The following is a 24,508-nucleotide window of genomic DNA, read 5'->3' on the forward strand; positions in this document are numbered from 1 at the left end:
TATAATACCCATGAATCTATGAAAGAATATTAAATATAATAAATCCCAATTAAACCAAAGAAATTGAAGCTCCATTAGGATATTCTTCACTATCAGGGAGTTTTACTTAAAAAAAAAAAAAAAAAAAAAAAAACAACTTTTTTTTCATATATATAAAGATTGCTGAAATTAAGATAAACACTAATTAAAAGAAAAGCATCATCACAGAAATTGCATAGTCTTAACAGAAACAAGAATGTAGAATTAGAATTTCATACTTGAAAATCCTAACAGTCAAATCCATTTTAATTTACCTTAAACGTGTCCATTGCCTTTTATTATAAAAAAAATACATTATCACTTCAAACAAATCTTCTTAGAAAGTGAAAAAAATTATATCATTCAAAGTTCTAACCAATGTAATTAAAGATTAATATCAAATCATTAATAATTTCATTTGTAGTGATTAGAACTGGTATAGGGTAGTGTATTCCTGTGTGTTTCTAACATAAATTAATTACTTAATTTAAAAAAAGCAAAACCTTCTTCTTTAAATGTGAAGTAGGGTAAAAAGTAAAATCCCCAGTGGTCCCGTCTTCCACTCGTAATCCCAGATTCTGTTTAATATACATCCCGCATTGAGTTCTCCCTCCCCTCCCTTTCTCTCTCTCACATACACATGCACATTTTTGGTGGCAAGTTGTTAGTTTTATTTTTCAATTACAGATTACTGGTTAGCTTAAATAGAGAAGGACACTTGAAGTAAGATTGGAGACTATTTTGGAAAGCTCCAGGGTCAGAGAGCAGCTGAGCACAAGGACACCTGGAATCCAGGGGTGAGCATCAGAAACCGGTCCTGTCCAAGGCTCTCTTCTCTTTATGGGGCCACGCAGGCTCTGGCCAGCTGCTTACTGCACATCTGCTTTTGCACGTCTCTCACCACTTTGGCTGCTTCATAGTTCTGGAGCTGAAACATTCACCTCCTGTCACTGTCCCAGATACACTAGCACCTCTCAACCCCATATCCTCATTCTAGGAGGGAGAATCTGTCTGCACTCAGGGTAGAGTTAAGCCAGCTGAGGGCTCAGCGAAAGTGGCGAGTGAGCTGGTGGGAAACCGCGACTTCAGCCCGCGGAATGGGAACTTCTCCCCTGTGAATAAGCACATCTCTCTCATGAGTTTATTGGTTGGCTAATCAGTTTAGTTTTAACTTTTCTGAGGTTTATTAGCAAAAATAAACCATGGGTTTAAAACGCACACTTTTAAATAGTTTTCTTTTGTATTCTACAGAATTGGCAAAACATCTATGACATTCTTTTACTGAAACACCTTTAAACTGTATTTTAATCTTCCTTATCAAACCCAATATTGTGAAATGATGGACACAATCAGGTGAATTAACGCACCCATAACCTCTCTCCTTACCATTTGGTGGCGTGAGGAATGAGGTGACAGCACTTAAGATCTGCTCTCGGAGCAAATTTCGATGTGTGATACATGATACGGTGGTAACTCCGCTCACCAGCTGTGCAGTGGATCCTTAGAAGGAACTTAACTGATTAATGAACAACTGTAGCTTTGACCAACATCTCCCCATTCCCTCCAGCCACCAGCTCCTGGCTTTCTGCCCCTTGTTTCTGTGAGTTTGACATTTTCAGAATCCAGATACAAGTGAAATTGTACACTGTTCCATCACTTGGCATGAAATCCTCAAGTTTCATCCATATTGTCATAAATGGCAGAACTTCCTTTTTCTGAGTGAATAATATCCCATTATAAGTGTAGAGTCATTGGGAATTAGTTAAATCAAGACGAGTTCATACTGGAGTAGAGTGGGTCCCTAATCCAACATGACCAGTGTCCTTGGAAAAGAAAATTTGGATGCAGCTATGCACAGAGGGAGAATACCAGGTGAAGATGAAGGCAGAATCTGGGGTGTTGCTTCTAGGCGCTGTGAATGATAAAGATTGCCAGCGATTCACCGGAAGCTAAGGGGAGAAGCATTTAACAGATTCCAACTTACAGCCCTCAGACAAAGCCAACCCGGCTGGCCTGATACCATGTTCTCAGATGTCCAACCTCCAAAACTCTGAGAAAATAATTTGTTGCTGCTAAGTCACTCAGTTTTTGTTTTTTTATAGTAACTTTAGCAAACCAATGCACATTTCTTCCATGTTGTTGCATTAATCCATAGTCTATTTCTTTTTATTACTGAATTTTCTTCCATTGTATGGGCGTACCTCAACAATTCTATTCACAAATCGAAGGACATTTTGCTTGCTTCCAGTTTGGGGTGATCACAAATAAAACTGTAATAAACAAGTGCAGATTTTTTTATATGAACTTTTTAATTTCCTTTAAATAACTAACTGCAAGATTGCTGAGGCTTTTGATAAGTATATGCTTATGAAATTAAGAAGTTATCAACTCATTTGCTAAAAATGCTGTCCCGTTTTGCATTCCTACCAATGATATGTGAACATTGTATGTACTCTGTATCTTTGCTAGATACATTATCGTTTTATTTTGGTTTGCTTTATAGCCATCATTGAAGATATAGAAAAGTCTCCTTTGTGGTTTATATTTGCTTTTCTATAATTATTAATGATGCTGTGCATCTTTTATGTACAAATTTGCCATACCTGTATTTTCTTTAGTGAAGGAATTATTTAAATGTCACCCCACCCTTTCTTGGGTTGTTTACTTCATTATTGTTGAATTTTAAAAGTTCCTTATATATTCTGAAAACGAATTTTTATCAGGTGTTTGATTTGCAAATATTTTCTCCCAGTCTTGGAAGTCTTTCCATTTTCTTACCTATGCCTTCCAAGGAATGAGACATTACTTTTAATTTAATACAATAAATTAATATGACAAAGTTCAATTTTTCTTTTATAGGCCATGATTTTGGTCTTAAATATAAGAGAAAAAAATGCCTAATTTAAAATCTTCTGTATTTAACATTTTTGGTTTGAAGTTTAGTTTAATTTTTCATATGGAGACCCAATTGTTTCAGCAATTTTTCTTGATTTGCTAAATTCTACTATTATGACCTCTGTGCTTATGTGGAATATTTATCTATCATTCCTCTTATTGTCTTTGTCTGGTTGTGATATCATACCAATGCTGCCCTTACAGATTAATTTGGGGACAGTTCTTCCTCTTCAACTCTTGGCAGGAGTTTTGTAGAATTGGAATTATTTCTTTTTAAATATTTGGAAAAAATTTACAATAAAATAATATAGGCCTGAAGTTTTCTCAGTGGGAAAGTTTTTAATGAATTTAGTTTTCTAAAGCTATAGACTATTCATGCAGACTGTTTTCTATATTTTTGTCTATCTCTGTTAACCATATATCTATAACTCTATCTGTAACTTTCTGGGGGAAATTTAGCAGTTTTTTTCTTTTGTTTTCACCTAATTTGTAGAATAAAATGATATGGTCATTTGTTTTATTTCCTTATTATCCTTTTCCCATCTGGCTAAAATCTGCAGAGACCTCCTTTCTGTCATTCCTGATGTGGACAATTGGTGTCTTCTTTTTTTTTCTGATCAATCCAGCTAAGGATTTATGAATTTTAATAATTCAGAGAAATAGCCTTTGGTACTATTAATTTTCTCTAGTGCTCTTCCTTTTTATTTCTCTGACTTCTCCTCTCGTCTTTATTTTCTTCTCTCTTTTTATTTTAAATTTAATCTGATCTTAATTTTCTGGGATGAAATGATAATAATTTCTTGGGGTTTTAGATTACTACCAATTCTCCTGTAAGCAATGCTTTGACTGCATAACACAATTACGATTCCTGAAATGTTACTTTGATTATCATTCAGCTCAACATACTATTTAATCTTCCCTTTGATTTCTTCTTTAACTTTGATGTAAATTGTTTAGTCCCTAATCTTTGGAGTTTTTATAAACACATCTTTCTATAATTAGTTACAAATTTAATGCCCTTATAGACAGAGAATGTATTTTATACTGTTTGAATACTTTTACATTTTCTGAGACTTACCGTATGGACTAGAATATGGTCTGCATTGGAAACCGAGCTGTGTACATCTGGAAAAAATATGTACCCTGCTATTGCTGGGTAGAGAAATAGTCTCTAAATGCTAATTCAGTGAAGTAGAGGGTAGTTTTATTCATGTATTCTCCATATTTACTAATCCAGTTTTTAGTGCACATTTTCTATCAATTATTGAGATTGTGTGTTATCTTTGACTATAATTGTGAGTTAGCTTATTCATCCTTTCAGTTCAGACAGGCTTTATTATATTTGGAAGCTTATTATTAGGTACATAAGCAATAATGCTAGTTATATCCTCGTGAGTAATTTACATTTTATCCTTATAAAAATGACTTTCAATTTCTAGTAAACTCTTTGCTCTGAACTGTACATTATGAAACATTTTAGAGGACTTCTAACTTTCTTCTCATTAATGTTACTATTAACTAGTTTTTCACATTAATTTAACATCTTTATTATAGGCATCAGTTAGTTCAGTCTTATTTCTTTATTGATCTAACAAATTGACAAACCATGTTTTAAATAGGGCGTTTAGTAATTTGTATATAATGAGGTTATTAATTGAGTGTTTTACGATTTCATTTTACCTGTTTTGGTTTATTATTTGTAACTCTGCATGTGTATGTGTATCTCATATGTGTGTGTGTGTGTGTGTATGTTTAGGTGTTTAGTGTTTACTTTGAAGTTGTCTGTGTTTGGCAGCTTTTTGCCACAGTGACTAAAATACCTGACAAGAACGACTTAGAGAAAGAATTCTTTATTTGGGCTCATGGTTTCAAAGTGTCAGTCTATAATCAGCAGACTCCATTGCTCCAGGCCTGAGGTGAATCAGAACATCAAGGAAGAAGTATGTTCCAGAGGAAGACTGTTCAGTTTATGGCAGTCAGAAAGCAGAGAAAAAGAGGAACCAGGGACAAGAGCACGCAGCCAGTGACTTGCTTCCTCCAGAAATGCTACACCTGCCTATAGTTACCATCCAACAATCCAGTCAAATAATTAAGAATCGAGTGAATTAGTCCATCAGTTAGCTTACAGCTCTCATAACCTAATCATTTCACCTCTAAAGATTCCTGCATTGTCTATTACAAGAGCTTATTAGGGGAAACTTCATACCTAAAACATAACATCCCATGGTTGGCCCCCAAAAGCTCTCATGCCCATTAACAATGCAAAATGTGTTTAGTGCATCTCTGAGAGTCCCCACATGTTACGGTTTAGATATTGGGTATCCCCAAAAAGGTCATGTGTAAGACAATGCAGAAAAGTTTAGAGGTAAATTGCTTGGGTATGAGAGTCTTTACCTAGTCAGTGCATTAATCACCAGATAGGGATTCACTGGGTAGAAACCGTAGGAGGTAGGGTGTGGACAGAGGAGGTGGGTCATTGGGGATGTGCCTTTGGGGTTTTATATTTTGTCCCTGGTAAGAAGCATTCTCTCTCTCTCACTCTCTTTCTCTCTCTCTCTCTCTCTCTCTCTCTCTCTCTCTCTCTCTCTCTCTTTCTCTCTCTCTCTCTCTCTCTCTCTCTCTCTCTCTCTCTCTCTCTCTTTCTCTCTCTCTCTCTCTTTATTGGTACCTTGCTCCCAGGTGCTTTCCTCCACCACATTCTTCTGCCATAATGTCCTGAATCACCTTGGACCCTGAGGAATGGGGACGGTCATCTATAGACTGACACCTCTGAAACTGTGAGCCCCTAAATAAGTGTTTCTTCCTCCAATTGTTCCTGTCATTTTCCTCTAATTGTTCTTGGGAGATCTTTTGGTCACAGAAGAGCTGCCTAAAGCATCATAGTCTTAGTAGTTTCTGCATTGCCCAAAAGCCCAAGTTCAAAGTCTCCCCTGAGACTGAAGGCAAAATCTTGGCTGTTAGCCTCTGTGAGGATCAAAAACAAGCCTGGAAAATCTGTATACACGTGTCATCCCAGGGACTTAGGATGCTGAGGTAGAAGGATCCTAATGTTGAGACCAACCTCCACAATTTAGCAAGATCCTCAGAAACTTAGCAAGCCCTTATCTCAATATAATAATAAAAAAGGACATGGAATATAGCTCAGGGGTAAAGCACTCTGTATTAAATTCCCAGGATTAAAAAAAAAAATCAAAACCAAATTACATATTATATACATCCAATATATAAGGACACAAGGACACACAATACACACGCCCATTTCAAAGGGAAGAAGAAATAGGGGTATTGAAAGAAGAGCTGGAACCAAAATAAGACCAAAACACAACCAGGCAAACATTAGATCCTGTAATTCCAAGTCTGGCATCTGGGACACATAGTAGCATGATCTGGGTCCTAAAGGAATTGGGCTGCCCTGCCCTTATGCCTTATGACTTGCTGCCCACATAACCACTCTCTTAGCCTGGTTTTGTGCATAGCAGCAGTTTTTCTCCATCAGATTAATTAGTCTATCATTTTTAAATGCAATCTCATATAAAGTCTCAGGACATGGGCAAGACGTAGACAAGTTCTTTGCCAGAGTATAACACAAATTGCCTCTGGAATACCCAACTGAATCCTTATTCCCCTTTAAAACCTCATGAGGATAATCTTTACTGTCCACATTCCTAATCGTCTTCTACTCTTTTGAGCTTCTCTCAGAGTCGCTCATTAGGCCTGAGGTAAAGCAGAACATCATGGCAGAAGGGCATATTTCTAACTTACAGACTTACCTTCAAATAATAGTGTACTATTTTATAAACAACTGAATGTTTCTATTTCACAAATCCCAGCACTTTTAATGTTCTTTCCGTAAATTTTGCTTCTATATTTGTTACAAACCCTAACATACATTGTTATTATTTTCACTTAAGTATCTTTTCATTGGTTTCTAAAATTAAAAAACAACTTATATGTACCCATGTTCTTACTGATTCCAGTGCTCTTTATTGTTTCATATAGATCCAGATATCTGTCTAGTATAATTTTCCTTTTACTGAAAGAACTCCTTTGACAGTCTTATAGTGAAGATCTAGTAGTAATTATTTGGTCCATTTTTGTATCCCAGAAAAAATGTTATTTTGCCTTATTTTTCAAAGGTTTTATATTATGTATAAAATTCTAGGCTGACAATTTTATTTTCTTTCAAAACTTTAAAGATAATTCCAACATGCTCTGGTTTGTGTCATTTCCTAAGAGAGATCATTTGTCATTCTGATCTTTGCTCCTCTCTCTGTGCTGTTTTTTTTTTTCTTTCTGTAACTTCTCTAGCATTTTTATCTTTATTATTCTTACTAAACAATTTTATTGTGCTGTGCTTCATGTAGTACTTTCACTTTTCCTGTGTTTTATTCATTGAGCTTCTTGGATCAGTGCATTTATACTCATGACTATTTTTGGAAAATTTTAGAGTTATTTCTTCAAATATTCTTGTATTTTTAAACATAATCTTGGGCTTTTTTCTGGCACCTCCTAAGTCATTTATTAATATTTTTATCCTTTTTTTTTTTTTTTTTTTTTTGATGCTTGCCTCTAAACATTACTAGATAGATCCAGAAAAACTTCTAGTCTGGGCTAATTTTTCTAAGACAATACCATTTTTTAAGCACCGAATCCAGTGCACCATGCTTTATAATGTTTTTCATCCTCACATGAAAACATTGACTCCTAAAGGCTTGGGATGAGCTCAGGACTGCTCAACCCGTTCCTTTGTCATTTCCTTAAAAGCACACACTAATCATTGTTCAGCAAAGGAACCCTTTGCAGATCCATGGAGCTCAATTTCTCTCTCTACAAACTTCTACTTACCTCCTCAGTCATAGGAATCCTAGTTCTTTATCCTTCCCCACCTTCCCACTTGGTCTCCATCAGATTTTTTTGTTTGTTTGTTTTTTGATACTGGGAATTAAATCCAGTGATACTTAACCACCGAGTCACATTCCTAGTCTTTTTTTTTTTAAATATATATTTTATTTTGAGATGAGTCTCACTAAGTTCCTTAGGGCCTCATTAAGTTTATGAGGCTGTATTTGAACTCACATCCTTCTGCCTCAGCCTCCAGAGCTGCTGGAATTATAGGCATGTGCCACCGCACCAGGCTTCACCCAATTTCTACCTGCATTATCCTATACCTCTACCATAGTCAAGAAACACTCAAGACAATAAGAGGGAGAAATTGTAGGATCTAATTTGCTGTTTTCATCTTTCCCCAGTATGTCTGAACTTTACTGCCTAGTCTTCAATACCTGAAAACTATCATTTGTATAGCTGCTTTCTCCCCTAAATAGCTTAATCTTCACTCTTTTATTTTATTTTATTTTATTTTGCAGTGCTGGGGACCGAACTCAGGGCCTTGTGCTTGCAAAGCAAGCACTCTACCGACTGAGCTATCTCTCCAGCCTTAATTTTCACTATTAAGACTGGTCAATAAATCTGTTCCCTTTTACTCCATCTTGCCATAAGTAGAAATCCAGAAATTGAGTTTAAGTACACTTTTCTACATTCTCCAGACTCCACAGTATAGAAACTAAAAAGCTTTAACAATCGGTTGTACACACAATTGCTGTGTAAACAAAGCCATACATAAAAATGAATTTCCTTTCTTAAAATACTTTGTTACCATCAAAAAAGTTTAGTGACCAAAACATTTGATTCAGTAAGTCTATAAACATCCTTCATGTTTGACATCTGTTTGGATTTTAGTAGAATCTTTGAGATCCAGGCTTGAAATTAAAAAATGAGATTATGTGGTCATTTGCAATTCAAATAAAATTAATATTATATGGACAAAGTCTGAAATCATCTGAATTGAATGAATTAAATGTAATCTTTTTTCAAATGCAAAGCAACAAAACTATGAAGAAAATTAGCTCTAATTTAAGCACAAATATTGTCTCTGCTTACAAATCACTTACGTGTATGTCATATTTCTTTTATGTGTGCCTACAAATGACTGAGCATGTACCATCAAGAGAATTCATTTAGATGCTGGAAAACAGACTGACAAGTGCTTTTCCTTGTGTATTTTTTTTTCACCTCGTGATTAACAGTTTTCAGACAAACTACTAAATTAAATTTGTTCATTGGGTGATCATGGAGTTTTGGAATTTTTGTTGAGGCACTTTTACAGCACACATTTTAAAAGAAATGTTAGAAACAGATAAAGGAAGCCAAGCAAGCTCTGGAGGAGGAAAAGGCAGTTTGATGATATCAGGCACATCTGATGGTGGACTGGGTTGTTGGAACTGGGTCTAACATAGATATTTTGGCTCTGAGATTCATCATGCTAAACTTTTCTTGCTCAAACATAAGCTTCTTTGATCTATCCTTAAAGTTTATTTATGCCAACATTACTTTTTGGCATAACAAAAAAAAATTGTCAGAATTAATGATGAAAACAGCTCTAGATTCAGGGAGTGAAGACTTTGCTTGGACACCATTCCTTGTATTGTGTGTAATGACTTTGCTCTGGCAACAGATCAGGTTCAGGACCATCATAAACTAGCTGGACCCCACACTTCAAGTTAGTTCAATAAGTGAAAATTACCTATTACAAATAAAATCACTTAAAAAACCAGAGGTCAACTTGGAAATCATAATACAACAAAGAGCATTTCAGTGTAGGGAAATTAATAATTTATTAATGCCTTATGATGATGAACCTTTATCAGAAATACAATGTTGTCCTCAAAAGTGTTTGTACCATTTCTTCTAATTTCCTTGTTACAACTGGACAGCCAATATCACTAATGAATCTTGGGGATATTTATTACCTTCTTCAAGAATGTAGAAAACACTTAGTGATAATATGTCTATTATCAGTGGTGGCTGAGTTATATATTTACATCTAATGATTTTTTCCAGTATAGCAGGGATTACTTAATTGTAGAGTATTGATATCCAAGAAAATTGATTATTTTATAGTATGCAGAACATTTTTAAGTGAAAGTTTTATTTTTAGCTTCTGAAACATATTGGAGGGCCAATTAACAACTTCTCTTTAAGAATTGTGAATATATCTCATATACAATTTATATTTCCATGTATACCTGCGTGTCAAGAAATTTCACCTTTAAAATCTAATGAATGTATAAAATGCAAAGCATTTTTAAAACATATGGTTCTGACACAGTAAACTATTTAGTTCAAATAACTTAAGACCTGTTATGGCTGTAACTACAACATTGGAAAACTAGCAGTCTTTAAAATGCAGACCTAATGTGAGTTGGTATAAATAATTACATGTTGACATGGTTCAATTTAACAAGGCTATTCTAGGAAAGGCCATTTAAAAATACATAATAAAAAAATAAAACTCCAAATATACTCAACCAATTATACTAGCTAATTCAGTAATTAAAAACCTTGTTAATAAAAAGTGATTCAGAAATATACTTGAAAAGTAAACCAGTTGAACAACTCCTTGATGGTATCCTTTTGGCCACATATGGATGATAGTACTTGAAATTGTAAGCATATTTATGAATCTTGACCACTTTCTAAATTGTTTAGAACATATGGTATCATTAACTATTATTAAGTAAATTTCAATATGTGGCAGAATTTTTAAAATATGTTACAATTTCTGCTTTTTGTTTTATAGTTCTGTAGAATTTATAAACCAGTTTATGTAGATTTTCTTCTTCAATTCCCCTAATAAGTCTGCAAGCCAGATGTTAACTTAGTTATTATTAAGCTATTTTCCAGTTGAGGAGACTGAAAGTCTGAGAGGTTGTGACTGCCAGATTGTTGGGCTCCTATGCAGCAGAGATTAGTGCAAATGTAGTCATCCAGATCTATTATTTAACTAATGAAATAAAATATTCAGAGTAGATAATTTTATTGTACGATTGCTATTGTCTAAATGGTACTTCTTAACTGAATGAAAAAGGAAAAGGAGAGAATGTGTTTTTATGAATGGTTTAATGAAGGTCCTGTTAGAAGGAATTTATTCATAGTTTTGTTGGCATTCGTCATGTACAATTTGAAAACTGACATGAATTAGAATACAAGCTTCTTTTTGATGTGTATTGAACATTTTGCAATAAAGAACATCATTTTAAATCCAGGTGTAAACAAAACTATCAACAAGCAGCTTTAGAAATTACTTACAGTATGTTTTATGTGGTGTCACTTGATATTCTGACATTTATCCAGGAGAAAGAGCCAAACCACTGGGTCTCACAATGATGACATGCCCTTTTTTTCCTTCTCTGAGCATCACCATTTAAATTTGCCTTTGTTTTATGTGCAGCTCTAGACACCCGCTAAGATACAACCTTCTGACACTGTGCCAGGAAGATGCAAATTGAAGACCTGAAATCTAATATGCAGTAAATTGAAAATTAATGTGTCAGGAGATTCAGCACAAGCTGTCCGTAAGGGGACACCTTCTTTTCCTAATATGTAAAAGGCAAATGTCACTGTTGTTGCATCTACCAAACTGCCATGGAGAACCTGTTCATTCCATATGCTGGGCTGGGGGCAGCAAGGCTGTCAGCAGAGGATGAAGGATGGGGCACCCAACTTTTAAGAAGCAAAGGGAACCTTCTCAGGATTTATCCACAGGGTGACCAAAAAAGGTTCAGGGAAACTTAAAAATAAAAGTGAAATGCCCAGAGAAATGCATCCTTGAGACTTCCTAAATGTCATCCAAACCTGAAGTTCTGGAGAACCCTGAAGATATTGACTCTGTTGGAATTGGAGGCTACCCAAGGATTACTGGAATAAAACAGCAATTCCCAAAGTCTGAGACAGGTTCCCCTGCTGAAGATTATGTGACACGGTACAGAGAAACACTTTATTGCTCATTTGATTTACTTGTTAAAAATTTGATTACACATTTCATCAATACCTACCGAAGTATAATATACATATTACATTTGTTAAGTTTGAAGATTGGCTAAGATGAAAATAAAATTAAGTGAAAAAGAGGTAATTTGAGTAAAATGGTGGAAATAATGGTCTGAGTGATACATGGATGTGGAAAAAATTCTAAAGATGATACTCAAGGACTAAGTTGTGGTAACCCTGGAAAACAGAGTGGTATCTCCTAGGAAAGAAATGGCCCCTCCTTCCTTTTTGCCCTTTTCTCCGGGATCGGGGTACAGTGGTCCCTGCTTCGCTGAATTCACCTACTACCCACCGGGGCTCCTGCATGATTCCTTCACTTGTTCCCCACTTTGCACTCTGATCTTGCCCCTCACTGCATCTTCAGCTCCTCCAGATGGGCGCTCCCGAGGACCCATACTGCAGCACAGCGTTTAGTGCAGTGGGTACTTGCTAAACATGAAAATGACTGACTAATTCTTATTGCCACACCCTCTGTACTTCAGAGTGATGCCTCTCCCAAAACTGTTTTCAACGCGTACCCTCGAGGTTGAAGTATTTCTCCCTCAAGTCACGTTCACCTGACCCTCGTGCACTTCACAGTTTGGTTACTTTGGACCAAGAGCTTGATGCACAAAAGCCCACTGTGGGATTAAGGATTTCAGAGTCACGTCTGGGGTGTGAGGTGCTCATCTCACAGTCCCCTCTCCAGCACAGATTGAAGTGCTTTGAGAAATTATTTTGTGTTGCAGGGTTGGTCTCACTAAGCCCAGAACAACCAGGCCAACCTCACACCCTTTCCATGGAGACTGGGTAGGGATGAGAAGGTCTATGTCAAGAGCAAAGGGCATTTATTTTCCTACAAAGGTTGTTTCAGGAATAGACAGGTGATTCAATTGCCAGGATATAAGAGCGAATGTGCATGCTTAAGGTTCCCAAGACAGAAAACAATTCCCACTGTGAAAAATGCTATTTTATGAAAGATCCAGATGGGTTCAGAATGCAGCTGGACACTAGCGTACCCACGGATTGCTGGCCCAAGGAGAGAGTGTCATTTTGATCTGGGTATAATCAGAGTGTAGTGGTAAGCAGGACATGCTGTCCTGATGTCACCTCCTGCCCTGAACTGGTCTCAGCCACTTCTTCTTGAACTTATTTTAAATAAGGCAATGATATCTATTTTCCCAGACATTTAAAAAAGTTGTTTACTTTAACTTTATAGATAGGTGATAAGTAGATGATTGATAGATAAACACCAGTTACAAATCTGTTATTGTAAGCTATTATTATTATAACCAACCCATATTCTCTGTTAAGTCACTGACACAATGTTAAAGGGTCATCATATAATTTTATTAGATAGTCTTATTTTGTGTGTTTATTGCTTTCCATGTTTCCACACTAAACCAAGAGCCAAATTAATAACAACTTGATGACTAACCCAGGTGGAGTATGTTTTCTCTGCCCGACAACCTGCTGAACACTTCATAGGGTTATCACATTTGATCCCACATCCTGAGATAAATCCAAAATTCATTCCCATTTTATAGATTAGAGAACTGAGGATCTGAATATTTGAATGATTTCAGTGATGTTTCAAATAAATAACCAAGGAACAAATGAGCAAATACAGAAATTATCCTCAAGTATAGAGGTGGTAAGTGTCAAAAGGGCTCAAAGGCAAACACTGTTGAAGGTTATAATATTTCATAGAAGTGGGGAAACTGCATAGTCCTAATCTATGCTGATGGCTTCCCCCAGAAGGACCATACTTAGAACAGTGATCCCACTAAGACTTGTCAAACACATGCAGGGCAGGGCATCTTTATTTTTATTAAGTGTGCCAGATGCACTGACATTTAAGACCCAGAGCATATAATGCATCTTCACAGTGCAGAACAACCTCCTTTACCTGGGAGCAGAGCACGTTTAGAATTTCAAATGGTCAAGTTCATTTTCTTGTGGACTTCTGTTTCCTCACCCTTTCAGTCTTCCAGAGCCTTCAAATTAACTATGAATGCTGTTGTAACCGTACACCTTTCTCCCGCATTACACCTGGTAGCCTCCAAAGCACTTTCATTTGTATTCTGTCATCCAAGCTCATACCACTTCTCCAAGACCAGTAAGACAGATAGCAATGCACGTAGGAGGAAAAGAAGGCTCTGGGACTTGAAATGACTATGTTATGAGCACATGGAGCGTGGACGATCAGCTGTCCAGAGAGCCTACTTCTGACTCTTGTCGTATTTTTGGCAGCTTCTCCAGTTCCATCAAGGGTTGGAAAAATCTCCTGTAAGCCAAATCTTTGAGACCACCTGCCCTGAGCAAATGTGGAGCTGACATCTGAGAATTAAACCTGAGCAGAGGTAGCTGTCGCTATAGTAACTCCCCCATTCATGTTGTTGCTTCCACCTAAAATTCTCCTCTAAAAACAAAAGCAGGAGCCATGGTGATCTGGAGCGGAATGTTTGCCAAGGCAGTGAGGGAGGGCTTTGTTCCTGTCCTTCATCATCCCTCAGCACGTATGTGACCCAGGTCAGTGTCACCTGCCATCCCCGGTCAACTGAAAGGTGCAGCCAATTTAGGCAACATGGAAACTCTCCAACACATTGTGATATAATCCCTGTCATTATTACTTTTTTAAAAATTTTAAGTCTGTTTGAGGTTGGATTTTATTCCTTTCTCTCTCTCACATACATAATCTGCTTTCCTTTCTTTTCTTTTCCATTCATTTTCCTTTTGCTCCCTTTCAATATAAATATATTTTAATGGAGTAAGATTTTGATAGATGTTAAAATAATTTATGACATTAAGGATATCCTATTCACCTTTTTAACCTCTATTTACTTAAGACCTGGAAACCTACAAAACAAAACACTATATTTTATTAGAGTTGAAAATTGGTTTATTCTGGAAGTTATTTTAGATTACACTTTATTGTAGAAAATTAAACAATTTAAAAACAAATCATTACTTTATAAATGATCACAAGTCTAAATATCAACATCTCCCTAGATGGCATTTACATGTCTCCCTTGGATAAAAATGCAACCTATAGTACCACTGGGAAAAAGTTTATATTAAAAATAGGTATTACACATGTTCTCCACCAAGTCTTTAACACATCAAAATTAGCCTTTTTTAAAAAAAGCCAATGACAAATAAATAGTTAGGAGCCTTTAGAAGTGGGGATTTGAAACATATTATGCCAAAGCAAGTTCTAATTAACAATCTCAACTTCTGCTAAATTTAATAGAATTTAAAATGTGAAAATTGAATGAGAGCATATATCCATAGAGTATTCTTACTGATAGTGAAAATGTCATAGAAGAAAGAGCAGCTCTGCTATTTTGGATTTTAAAAATTACATTGGATTGGTTCTTGCCTGTCACCCACAGCACCTGTCCACATTCCAAATGCTTAATGAAAAGATGAATATGTGTGCTATAATAACAAAGAATTGTGTGCAATCATGTACTGAAGAAGAGACAAACAATTACTTTCAGAAAGTGCTGCATCAAAGAGACTAATTCTGGCACAGATGTAGGTGCACAAGTTGGCACTATCTATAGTACAAGTAGTATGTATTTCTTATAAAACTGCCAGCTTTATATCAAATAAATAAATAGCATTTTTAAAAGGCTAAGTTGAAGAAAGTAATAAACACCAGAAACCACGAATACATGTATTTATCTGGTCATTTGTATAAAACTCTTGAAGTTCATGTGCATTTGTGTATTCAGTAGTACCACTGTTTTATTGTTTTCATAAGTCAAAGTGGGCAATTATCCATAATTCATATGTTTCAACCTGATAGAATGTTTTTATCAAGTAATAACTTTCTTAATAATTCAAGTATCCTAAATAACAGAAGACAACTTCAGAGACCTAAACTGCAAAATAATATGAGGCTTTATTTACTACATTTAAATGGGGAAAATTAAGTCTTATTTTCTAGTTGCAAATTCTTTTGCTGGCTATAATCTACCTCCGTTGATTTCTGGTCTGTAACGACATTGCCTTATTCAACTCAATTTCGTTTCTGCCTTAAAACCCTTGTAGACATCCACATTGCATCACAGAAAGGACTTTAACTTTCTTTTGTTCACAAACAATACTAGTTCTATGTGAATAATGGCTTCATAAAAACTTCTTCCTATATTTTATTCACATAGTGGTCCCAAAAAGTTTCCATGAGGAAAATTTTATCTTATTGACTGCATCTGTAATAAAATGAATTCAGAGACCTCACCTCCCTACTTCGGTGCGGTATAGAAAGAATCTAAGGAAAAAATATTGAGGGTCATAGAAATGAGAAAACTAAAATCTTACCATCAGGTTAACTGGAATAACTGGAATAGAGGAGATGGAAAAAACGGTGGAAGAAAGGAGAGGCACTGGGTATTCTCCAAAGCTCCTTCACCCCTACAAATTCTGTCCTCTTATCCTGATTTCCCCAGGTCCTGATTTCCAGCTGGGCTAGATCAATAGCCAGGTAATGTGGGAGAAAGTGAGGGGATTATGCCCCACACCCCCTGCTGCCAGGTACCTTCCAGACTTGCTGCACACTGGCCCTTGGTTTTCTTCTCTGTCCCAGTTCCAGGTGAGGTGTTTTCCTCGGACCTAACTTGTACCAGGTGACCATACACCGTTTTCTTAGCTCCCCACTTCTGCCTTCCTGGTGATAGTGGCTTTACTCTGCTGCTGGTTCCTAGGCGAGTTTTATCCACTGCTGGTTACCTTACCCCCCTGCCCATAGCTCTATAGTTTAGATTTCTTCAATGATGCTCTTTGTTTATTTACAAAACCCTCAGAATCACAGAAGCATGGTGTTTTTTGATGTTGTCGTTTTTTGTTTGTTTGTTTTGGGGATATTTTTTATTTTTGTTTTTTAAAAGTTTTTGATACCGTTTTCAGTGTTTACAACACTGGAAGCAAGCAGGCAAATAAATAAACACATTTGTTAAAAATTGACTTCCCAAATATTAAAAAAGGCTCTGGGAATTCCTTAGGCTAGACCCTGGGAAGACTTTAAAAGTAGTATTTTTATTGTATTTTTGTTTTAAGAGTGAATTTTTTTTTTTTTTTTTTTTTTTGGTAGCAAGATGAAGAAGGTATTACAAAGGACAGATTTAATTGGAGTATTTTTCTTCATTCAAAGAATAACTAATGTTGCAGCTATAAATAAAGCAGATAATGTATGGCCTCATCTTGTTGGGACTAAAGTCTTTAATTACACAAGTAATTACACAGAAGACAATCGTTGTAAGTATTATGAAAAAGAAATATAGAGAGACAAATCTGGTTCAAAGGAAATGACTCATAACCGAGAGCCGAGGAATGAGTGAGCTCAGAGAAGGGCACAGCTTGAACCACCCCCTCCCCACACACACAACACACACACACACACACACACACACACACCACACACACAACACACACACACACACACACACACACACACACACACACGCAGGGCGAGCCCAGTCAGCATGCAAGTTCTGAGTCAGGGGCACATGCTGACCCAAGACCTCAGGGGGTCTCCACCACAGTGAGTAAGGAGGAGAATTGGGAGGAATGAGGGTAGAGAGCTCATTAATGGGGATATAATCTCAAGCTCTTGTAGGCCCTGTTAAGGATTTTTATTTTATTTGATCTTATTTGAGTCACTGTACACAAATAGGGTCCAACTTTTCTTTTCTCTGGTGGTAAAGAATGCAGAGTCCCACCGTGTGTGTAATCATGCATGTACATAGGGTAACAGTGTTGGTTCATTCCATTTTCTTTCCATGTTAAGGATTTTAAAGGCTATCCTAGAAGCCATTGATGAATAGGGATGCTCTGATGAAAATTCATGTTTGTGCAAACACAACCATGAAGGCTTAAAGAAGAGACACGCGGAGGCTGACATAGATGGAGCAACAGTGGAGAAGAGGAAAGCAGGCAATAGATTTTGCCAACTGAGACTAGCACAGTCCATGTGGAGAGATGGAGGCAAAGCTGAGAGAAAACTGATTCCCTAGGTGAGAGGGAGAGACAGGGATTCCATCCTGAGCAGAATGTGGTTGATGGTGTTGTTCACTGATGTGGAGAATAATGAGAAGGAGGAGGTTTGTGGAGAAAGAATTTGATTTTGAAGACGTTAAGAAGTTGGCTTGGAGGTTCTTGTGAGGCACTTAATGCACAGGATCAAGTTGAGAGCTGGATTTAAGAGAGGAGAGGAAAAACTCCACCTAGAAACAGCACTCGAGAGGGGTTGAACTTGTGTTGGAAATGTCAACATTTGAAGATGGAGTGGAAGAGAGGAGACAGCAAAGGAGACTGGCCAGGAGGGGCCGGGAGGTGAATGGAAATCAGAAGTTCCTGATGTCTGTGAAGTCAAAGCAAGATATTATTACTGCATATGTCAAACCCACTGAACGTGATTAAGAATTTAAGATGGGCTGGGGTTGTGGTTCAGTGGCAGAGCGCTTGCCTAGCATGTGGGAGGCACTGGGTTCAATTCTCAGAACCACATAAAAATAAACAAATAAATAAATAAATAAATAAAATAAAGGTCCATCAACAGATGAAAAATTTTAAAAATGGTATAGTACCAAGGGCATTGGTGAAATTAACATGGACAGTTTTGGAGCAAAACAGTGGAGACAGTGAGTAAAGACCATGCAAGTCTGACTAGACATGAAAAAGGAATAAAGGATAAGAGAAGGAAGGGATTCCATAGAGGGAGGATTTTCTGTGGAGACAAGAGAGGTAAATTTAGCTAAGAACACTCAAGAATCATGAATTGAAGACACAGAAGACAAGTGATCATGTAAAGTGAGAGTCCTGAGATGGGAAGAATAGAAGTTGGGCAAAGATGAAGGAACTGGACTTCAATGGAAAAACGTGGGATAGGTTTCAGAAATTTAAAGATTCCCTCTCTGGTGCTTACGCTTTCTTTTTTGAAACAAACAAACAAACAAACAAACAAACAAACAAACTATCCAGCAATTTTGAAGGTCCATATGACACAGGTGACCACATACTTAGAAGTACCAGTCTGGTCAGTTTTGTGCAATGTCTTTCACCCAGGTACAGTGTCCAAGGATGCATCACTGCTGTGTGAGTGAGAGAACACAGCTCATCTCTTGCTGCATCTCTAAACAACTCTGCACAGCCCTCTGCCTTCAGCAGTCTGGCATCTGTAACACTATACCTTAAACTGGGTAATTTATAAGCCAAATAAGCTTACTGCCCACATTTCTGGAGGCAGGAACATCCAAGATCATGGCAGCAGTAGATTCAGTGTTAAAAAAGGATCTTTTCCTCCTGGATGGCACCTTCTATGTATCCTCACATAGCAAAAGAGTGAAAGGCCTCAGAAGCACCCTCAGGCTGCTTCTGTGAGGGTGCTAATCCCACTCATGACACACAGCTTTCATGACTAATCACCTCCCAAGTACAGGGGTTTCAGCATGTGAATTTGGGACACAAACACTCAGCCAGTAGCATCCTATAAATCACCATGCCTATCCATACACCTGTGCATTGGCACCACATAGAGTTGAGCCCCTAATGTTCTTATGTCCTTCTCAAGTGGAGTCTTGAAGCCACTTCATGTTTGTAACCCATCTTCTGGAACTCAGGATCATTTTGTGTTTACATTCATGGTCTACGTCTCAAAGCCCAAATTTCCATTGCTTTTACCTAGGGTCATTCAGATTGTGCATTAGCATATGCTGTCTCACATTATTATAAAGAAATTATTTTCATTTAGAAATTAAAATGCCTGTTAGTCACTGATCTAAGCCCTTACTTAGTATATAATTCAGTTACACTGTCTACACAACCCAGAGCAGACTTTATCGTGCCTCCCTCTTCCAACACATCCTCCCCTTTGTCTTGTAATAATGCCTTTAAACATTTTTTTCAAACAAGAAAACTCTCACCTAAATGCCCTCTCAAATGAATATTTTTCACATCCTAAAGTCATTTTTTTTTTGCAATGCTAGGAAATTAAACCCAGAGCCTCGAAGCATCCTAGTTAAGCAGTTGGTCACCAAGCTACAGTACCTAATGTCAAATTCCTCAATCAACTCACACTTGCCCAATATTGAGTGAGGGAAGCAGACTATAGAGGATTTGAATCACATTCCTCTGATATGATCTTAGGGGATTTCACTCACTAAATTCTAAGATTCAAAAAGTGGTCAGGGGATGGGAGGAGAGGTAGAGCTAAGAGAAAATGGATATGAATTGATGCAAATGACAGGTGTCTTCTTCAGTCCTTGTACCTGGAGCTTTTGGTGGTCCTGGTTCCATGTGGGAATCTGATGAAGTTCATGAGTACTCTCCCTGAGATATAAATGCAAAAACACATGCACACGAACTTTTATTAGAGTGTTGAGAGTTTTCCAGAAGTTCAGTGCCATCATGACTCTTGGTTCATAGACCTCCAAGTAAATGACCACCACAAAGAGGAAAGTGCGTATATACCTCAAGATTTCTTCAAGAAACTAGGCAATCTAGATTCCAGAGAACCATTCAGAATTAAATTTGCCACAAGGCTTGTGGGCAAGAAAAATAGTCATACTCACCCATTTTCATGCTTCTACTCATCTAGAGCTCAAATTTTTCAGAAGATCTTTTCATGTTCTTGAAAGATACATATGAAGTATTTTATGTATTTTTAAATGATCATATTTCAGAGATGACTCCATAGAAAAGATTTATGTAAATAAAAATATTAAAAGAACTACAAATACCGACCAGAGACCTGGGTGATCAATTATCTTCCTTTGCCCAGGTATAGGGTGGGTTTTCAGAAGGGAGGGCTCTCTGCACTAACAAGGTGACTCCCTGAGAAACCAGAACAAATTTGTCATCCAAATAGGCATATGATTTTGTCCACTCTTAACCCAGAAGTCAAGCCTTTGTTTGCATAATCAAATTTATGCCTAGGAAAAATTATAAGTAATAATTTCTAAAATCTGTTGTGAGCATACTTTGTAGTAGGCAGACAGACTAAGTTTTCACAAGAAATATCACATTTAACACTTTCCTATGAAATAACACTAACCTTGTTTAAAAATATGTGGGAACACATGAAGATATTTGGGTTTGTGCTAAAGACTGGATTGTTTAAATGACAAGGGTGAACAGTAGAAGTGACATATTCTTTCTAATTAATTTTTGCCACTTCTTAAAAAGTTTTGAACCAAACCCAGCATAGGCCTCATGTGCATTTTGAAAGACATGTTATTAGTGTTCAAGTAGAAACCAACAACTATCTACTGGGTGATTATGGAGTAGATGTATACATCAGTTAACAGTGTGGATTGATGACTACTAGTGAGATTTTCTGTAAGTCTGTGAATTTCTAAACTTATTCTAAACTTTAAAAACATCATTTCCAATTCTATACATAATTTAAACCCAGAATTAAATCCTCCTGGCATTTATGAATTGGACCAGAGCATTGCATTTATTTCTACAGCCGCAAGTATTTAAAGGGTTGGAATGGCTTGAAAAGTCTGTGAGATGAGAGGAGCTATTTTTTTTCCCCAGATAAAACACAAGTTTTCTTTTAAGTAAGGCCAACCAAAAGGAGATACCATCTGTAAAATTTTAAAATCAGGTATTCATCACGGTGCTTCAAAAAAATAAGGCTAACCCAGATGGATGAGTCACTGGCACAGCGTTACTAAAGGCAATCTGTTCTAATATTGAATACACCTGTTGAAGGTAGAAGGGGGAGGGAAGACATGGGAGAATTTTTATCATTCAGTATTTTCCAGAAATATTACAGCAAAAATATTTAGAGATTTCCTTCCATATAGTCCAAAGTGACTATAAAGAAGAATGTTTGATTTCATTTCATTTCACTTTGTAGGATGTGTCCAAACTGAACGTGGTCAGATTGACCACTCTTGCTGCAATATTTCACTAAGATGGCATGATTCACTAAATGAAAGCAAACAAAAGACTAAAAAGGTTTTGACTTAATCATCCAAAGATCGAACTCATCATAGAGAAGTCATTTGCTTCTGTATGCAAACTTTATCAAGTTCTCAAAGAGAATGGAGCTTAAAAAAAGAAGAGGCAACACTGATCACACATACTTAAGAGAAATGCAGCTTTTAAAATGAGGAATGAGTGGAACTATTAAGAGCAGGAGGTAGATAAGGGGGAAAGGAGGAATTGATTTTAAGTTCCATCTCTCACTGGACTCTCCAGTCATTATTTCTGACATCCTTTTCCTTTTGCTCTTGCGTGGAAATTATAAGGAAAAGACCACTGTGACAAAAAGACCAAAAAGGACATGGTGGTTTAAAGAAAGAGAAAGAAATGAAGTTGGGAACTCTCTCCTGACTTGGAAAGTGAAGAAGCAGCATTTCCTCCAAGGAAACGGGTCCCACCCTCTGCTCTACCTCCAGGTCTAACTGCTAGCTCTTCGCTTGTCACCAACACCGTCTGGAGTTGGTGTAACACTTGCTTCCTTCCAGAATATCCTGACCTGCCATGATGTCCAGGGCATGGCTCATCCTTATGCCTAATGTCAGGCGTAGACAACTTGGGAAACTATGATAGAATGACATTCTCAGTTTGCTCCTGATCATTCTTTATGTTTAAGTTTACCCACATTTTGACCTCCTTTATTTGCTTCAGATGATTGCAAAAAATGCCATGTTACCAATGGGATCTTCCCTGACCAACCTGTTTAAAACAGCAGCACCGCCAGCATGTCGTACACAACTGTAGTCCCAGCTACTGGGGAGGCTAAGGCGGGAGGGTCACTTGGGCCCAGGAGTACAAGGTCAGCCTGGGCAAAAGAGCAAGACCCCCTCTCAGAATAAAATTTAAAAGCAGCAGCATAAGCAAGCACTCTTTAGTCTTCTCACACTGATCATTATTGAAGATACTATGCATTTACTTCCTTTATTTTGCCTAATATCCATGTCTTTTGATCTGGTTTGCTTATTACTATGTCGGTATGTCTGGCACATAGTAAGCATTCAATAAATATCCATTGCTTCCATTAACACAAGTTAATACATTATTGTGGCCACTGTTTCTAGGTCATATCACACTGTTGAACTTTGGTCGATGCTATATGAAAGCAACAGGTAAAGGTTAACTTAGGACACGCAAATGACAGAGGGATCTGGTGTGGGTTCTTGAGGCTGGAGACCTGACTCTGCATCAGGAACTATTGCAATCTGAGCTTTAAACACTGAGCTTAAGTTCCTGTCTTGTAAAATGTGAATTAAAATGATATCCTCTTTTCAGTGTTAAGTATAAAATAATTTGGATGAAAAAAATGTATAGAGAGTAAAATGTTATGCACATTTGATTATTGCTGTTTAATAAAGATTTAGCTGAATTACTAAGGAGAAGACTGGAGCCTGGGAATGAGACTGAGATATTTCTGCTACCTGGATATGCTCTGTGGTATTCATCGACTGGCCACTTGAAAGAATGTAAAGAATTTACTATGTTCCCAAGTAGTTCTCTTCTTCTTGAGTCTAAATTTGGAAACTGAGTTGGTTGGATACTGCAGCTAAATTATAAAAGCAGTTATCTTTTCTACATAATACACTAAGGAACGGAAATCATTGCTTTATTTATATGCAACTTGCATTTTTTCATACCTTGCAACCTATTCTTTAGCAAATGCACTTCACTTTAAAATTTGAAGAAGGAAATCATTCTTCTGTATGTTTATTGTCACTTGGGAAAATTGGTGTGGCAAGCTTCTTGTCTGGAGAGAAAATTGTTATTTGACTCTATAAAATAGCCTGCTTTTCATACCATTGGTGTAGCACTTCATTTTTAGAAATGTGGTTTTATAACATTGAGGGAGCAGGAATAGGAGGCAATTTCAGTAACCACTTAAGAATGATGAACTCAAAGGACATCTAAGAAGTCTTTAAGGAACAAAAGAGGTGGAAATGAGGGGGAATGGTGGGCGTCTTTTCCCCCTTATTGTAGTCCTTCAGACCTCACTCTTTCTTCATTTAGATGCATTACACAGTATTAATTCTGAGGCTGAGTAAAAAGTTTAGGCTAGAGAAACTGTGACAAGTTGAGAAAAGCAGACCTGTGCACAGACACGGCTACACCCAGAGACAAATCCAGTGCCATTTGATTTAATTCATTATGGTGACTTCTTCTGCAGGTGAGGCCTTAAATGCCCTGCACAGTTCAAGAATGCCCTGCTGGAGCTGCGACCCCTGCCAGTAGCTGACTGTATTCTCTTGATTCTCACTAAAATTTGAGTCACTCTTTTTTCTTTCTCCAAAGGCTTCTTTTGTAAAGCTGGTAGAAACTTCAAATTCTGCCTCATTGTATTAATCGGAATGGATGCTAATGATTTAAATGGAAACAGGCAGAGTGTTGATAGTGTTCTCCGAGGTCACCACTCTCACCCGCTTACTTTACAAAAAAAGGAACAAGAATCTAGGAAGATTGAGTGATTAGTTCAGGTAAAGATGGAGACGAAATGAAGAGTGAAGTCTTATACCAAGCTTAAGAATCTTTCCATGTGATATTTTCTACCTCCAGAGTTTCTTTGGACCTATCTAAATATGTTTTTAAGTATTAGACATAGCAACAAATCAAACCATTACATATCCATCAAGAAAAGAAAAAATGAGCTACAGTATGAGGGAAAATGGAGTAGAAGTTTATTTCTGAAGTGGGAAATGACACAGGAAGGGTTTAGCACAGTGACTGGCACTCACTAAAA

The sequence above is a fragment of the Sciurus carolinensis genome, chromosome 3 (genome assembly GCF_902686445.1).
Source record: "Sciurus carolinensis chromosome 3, mSciCar1.2, whole genome shotgun sequence".
NCBI lineage: Eukaryota > Metazoa > Chordata > Mammalia > Rodentia > Sciuridae > Sciurus > Sciurus carolinensis.